The sequence below is a fragment of the Bison bison genome, unplaced genomic scaffold (genome assembly GCF_000754665.1).
Source record: "Bison bison bison isolate TAMUID 2011002044 unplaced genomic scaffold, Bison_UMD1.0 scf7180017864468, whole genome shotgun sequence".
Lineage (NCBI taxonomy): Eukaryota > Metazoa > Chordata > Mammalia > Artiodactyla > Bovidae > Bison > Bison bison.
This window is the reverse complement of record NW_011495029.1, coordinates 4,201,808-4,206,953: the sequence shown is the minus strand read 5'-3', so window position 1 is coordinate 4,206,953 and position 5,146 is coordinate 4,201,808.

The window sequence follows — 5,146 nt, the reverse complement described above, 5'->3', positions numbered from 1 at the left end:
CATGAGTCTGAGTAAACTCCGGGAGCTGGCAATGGACAGGGAGGCCTGGTGTGCTGTGGTCCATGGGATCGCAAAGAGTCAGACACGGCTGAGCAGCTGAACTGAACTGAGCTGAATACTTTCTACAATTTGGATGAACCTTAAAAACATTATGCTAAGAAAGAAACTAGACACAAAGGTCACATATTGAATGATTATTTTAATATGCTATATCCAGAATAGGCAATCCACAAAGATATAAAAAGTATATTAGTGGTTATCAGGGGATTAGAGGAGGACACAGTGATTACTTAATGGTATGGGTGTTTTGGAGGGGTGAAAAAAAAGTATTGAAACTAGAGAGAAGTGGTAGTTACACAACATGGTAAATACACTAAATGCCACTGACTTGTACCCTTTATAATGGTTAATTCTGTAATAGGTGAAATATACCTCAACAAAAAAATAAATATATAAAACAATGCTAGACATTACCTCTGCTTGAGCGATGAATTACTTTTTGCAAACTTACAAGCAAGACTCAATGGACATGGGTTTGGGTGGACTCCGGGAGTTGATGATGGACAGGGAGGCCTGGCGTGCTGCAGTTCATGGGGTTGCAAAGAGTAGGACGCAACTGAGTGACTGAACTGAACTGAAGCAGTCCTGATCTCATTTATTTATCTTGGCAATGAAACAGAGGTTGGTCTGCAATTTACAGCCAAACTTGTAGCGTGAACAAGAATCTGCTTCAAAGAGGCAATGTTGTTTCTTTATAACCTCTCTTGAGGCAAAAGGTATATGGGCTGTGGTAACATTCAGTTGTAATTCTAGCATTTGAATTACCTGGAGGAGCTGGTCTGATGAGTTCCTCTCCAACAGGTTCCTCTTCAACAGCTGCATTAAAAAACAAAAAGAATGACTTCTGGATAAAGAAATTTCTCTTAGAAATTTGGCAAAACTTCATCTGTTCTTATCACATTTTGCAACATATATTATTTATTTTTTGAAAGAAGTAACCAAACACATCTTATTGTATATTATCTTATGGCTGATTTTTCCAGACTCGGTGATCTTCATATTTTTTCCTGAGTAACTTTAGACCCACAGATTTCACCCCTGCCCCAAGCATTTCTCCTGCCCAAAGAAACACTGCCTAAACCTCTGAGGAGTGGAAGCTGGAGATATTTGCAAGGATTTCCTGAAATGTTAGTTAGCTTTTGCTGTATCCCAAACCACTCCAAATCTCAGTGGCTTAAAATAACACTGAGTTATTCAGCTCACAGTTCTGGTGGGTCAGCAGTTTGGGCTCAGCAGGCAGCCATTCCATGGTCCTGTTCATGAATTTGTAGTCAGCTGCTGGGTGTGCAATCAGCTGGCTGGTCTGCTGGAGTCTTACTGGTCCTAAGTGGCCTCACTTGCATGTCTGACAGGTGTCTGGATCTTGGCTGGGGCCACTTGTTTCTTCACCATGTGATCGCTCATCTCTCACCAGGCTAACTCAGGCTTGTTCACTTGGTAGCAGTGTTCAGAATTCACCCAGCGTCACTTTCATCACACTCTTTTGGTCAAAGAAAGTCATGAAGCTGGCCCAGATTCAAGGGGATTGGGGAGGAAATAGATACCACGCCTTGGTGGAGGCAAATGGTGACCATTTCTGCAGTCTGTTATAACTGAAGTCACTCTTCTTGCCATCGGAACCAACTACCCCCCATACTAGTTTCCCCTGGCCCCCCTCCTGGCTTTGACAGCCTCCAGGCATGAGGCCCACTTAGTCACTGATCCTTTGTGATCATACATGCCCTTGCATTAGGCATGTTCTGGGTCCCTCTCCTATTTTATTCCATATGCATTCAGTGTCAGAAAACCCTCGCAGTTTCTGATCCTCTGAGAATTGTTGAGATTGCTGTGTACATCTATAGCTAGTGCAACCATATGACTTATCCTCTCAATTAGGACTTCTGAGGATGAAATGGGGCACCATGGATAATTGTTCTAGTTCAGCAAGCATAACCTGAGATGTCCCTATTTAAAGCCCTAGTGGCTAGAAGCATGAGCTTTTTTACCCACCTTGCTTGGGTCTGAATACTAGCTCTGGCAATTATTCTCCAGTTACTTACACTCTTAATAACAATTTCTTCATCTATTAAATGAAGTTTATAATACTACTTACTTAATGGGTTTTTTTAATGGGGTTTAAATGAGTTAGCATAAATGAAGTAATTAGCCATTACTATTATATTATTTCTAAGCTCTGCAAAACATAAGAGGATTGTCTCTTTCATTTAATGTTATACGTATATATGCTAAACTTATTTCAGAAATCTTTTTATCTATCAGTTTAGGAAACATTAAAGAATTAAAAAAAGAATTGACCTAAAAATTCTTTTACTATTAAATATTCTGATCATTTCCAGCTTTTTCCTATTTAAATGATAAAACAAGAAACTTCATTGTGGATAAATATTTTTATGATAAATTATTTTCTTATATTAGTTCTGGAAGTAAAATGTTATTTATTTTTTGGCTTCACTGAGAGTTTGTTGCTGCCTGCAGGCTCTCTCTAGATGCGGTGAGCAGGGACTACTCTCTAGGTATGGTGCTCAGGCTTATCGTGGTGACTTCTCTCGTTGTGGAGATGGGCTCTAGGGCACGCAGGCTTTAGCAGTTGTGGTACACAGGTGTAGTTGCTCCGCAGCATGTGGAATCTTGGTTCCTGGATCAGGAATTGAATCCATGTACCCTGCATTGGCAGGCAGATTCTTAACCACTGAACCACCAGGGAAATTCCTAAAATGTTTTATTAAAGAGTATGAATAGTTTAAGGATCTTGGCATATAGTGCCATACTGCTTTCCCAAAGGATTATGTCACATTTTTATGGACAATATCAGGATATATTAGCTTTAATACAACCTCACTAACACTGAGTATTATCAGTGAAAAATAAAATTTCCCAATTTGTTGTACCCTTTTTTAAAACATAGATGTAACAAACTTGTTTTCTGATTTCCCAGCCCCCACATATCAAAAGCAAAAAATTAGGAGCAAGGTGAAGAATACTGAAAAAGATACTTGGACATGTTTTCTGATAGCTTGAGAGTGAGAGAAAAGACAAAAATTTAGAATACAAGAAAAAAATCCTAGACATCTAAGATTATTTACTATGCAAATGTGTCTTCAGTCTTCAAAAATCCATGATACCATTGATTGCTGTAGGATATACAATTAATGTTTATAATAACACTAGATGATCAAGAAAAATCCAGAATATACTGAACAAAATTCATTTTAGAGTAATTTTCATTAAAAGTAAAAAAGAAAACTTTTATGCTGAAAGAGGATATCTATTGCATGGTTTTATTTATTTTTAGGCCTTGAGTTACTGTGAAGAGTCATATGGCTTTGCTGAAGGTGAAGTGAGAAATAGGGAGGATGTGAGCTCCATATTCAGGAGTCAAAACAGAAGATAGAAGGCCCTGGGCCCGGACAGAAGGCTTTTTTTAAAATCTTAGGACTTCTGCCACTTCCCCATGTTGGTTATTGTTTGTAATCCTCTTTCCATTTTCCCTGAAAACAAAAGGGCCTCTCTCTACGTATCATCTTACCAAGCAGCAAGGAAGTGGGATGAGGAAGCATATTTCGCCCCACACTTCTTCAGACATTCTCAGAGTAAAGAGAAGGAGAGAGTGACTGGCTACCTACTAGGGAGAGAAAGTCCATCCTAGTTCCTTAGCTCTGCAGCCAAAAAGAAAGAACTTCAGCATCTATCTCAGTCTGAAGAAAAGGCCAAGATCCTCTGAATTTGTCACCTTGTGGACTTGTTAAAACACAGATTGTTGGGCTTCCCTTGTGGTCCAGTGGTTAAGAATCTACCTTGCAATGCAAGGGCAATTTCCATCCCTGGTCCAGGAAGATCCCAGGTGCCTTGGGGTGACTAAGCCTGTGCGCCACATCTACTGAGCCCAGGCTCCAGAACCTGTGAGCCCAAACTACTGAGCCCTTGCACCCTAGAGCCTGTGCTCTGTAACAACACAAGCCACTGTGGTGAGAAGCTTGTGCACCGCAACTGGAGAGCAGCCCAGCTCACCATTGCTAGAGAAAAGCCATTATGAAGAAGTTAACTGACAACACGGCATCAATCAGGCTCTCCTGCCCTGCTCTCTCACAGCCTCATACCTTATGTTCTATAAACATAGATACTGCTGACCTTGGCAGAGCTGTGCCTGCGTGCCCGCTTGGCCATGGGCCACTTTTGTCTGTCTTAGTGTATCAGTAGTTTTTGAAGACTCCTGGCGGCTGCTACCCGGAGAGAATAAACATAAGGCCCCACCCAGGTGACACAGTTACAAATGTGGGCTGATTTGCTAAGGGTGAGACTTGACAGAAATAAAACTGATAAGCAACCTAATGCTGTATTCTTAGAACTATGGAAACAATTGAGCCCGGATCAACAGTTTACCAAGTGTAAAAAGAAGTGTCCATGGCATGAAGTACGGGCTGTTCAACTAGAGGACTTAATGCCAACTGGGGATGTCTCTGTTGATGCCCTGTTCCACTTTAAATAGGGCTCAGGCCAAGATGCCCATCCAGAGAGCCCAAGCAGGGACCGGAGGCCCCATGTGGAACTTGCAATTCACTGGTCACCCATCAATGTACAAAGAGTAATGGCCCTGGTTGACACTGGTGCGAATGCAGCCTGGTACACGGCAAACCAGAACAGTTTCCTGGCCACAGTGCATATATGGATGGCCACGATGGCCAAAGCACTGAAGTAAAGGCTGTGTCCTTACCACTGGAAATTGGACGGCTTTCTATGCGATGTACACTGTGTACATGTTCCCAGTTCTGGAATACATTTTGGGGATAGATGTTTTAAAAGGTCTTGTGTTGTGGACCTCTGTGGTAGAATTCCATCTCTGAGTGCGTGTTGTGAAGGCAATTGTGAGGGGATATGCAAAGCATCCCCGCAGGTGCTGCCGACAGCCAGGAGGGCAGTGACTATGAGACAATATCGTGTACCAGGTGGCCACTAGGAAATAGGCGCCACCATTGCTGAGCTGGCAAAAGTGCACACTGTACGTCCTGCACAGAGCCCATTCAACTCCCTGTGTGGCCCGTGTGGAAGCCTGATGGCTCTTGGTGGATGACTGTGGACTACAGGGAAC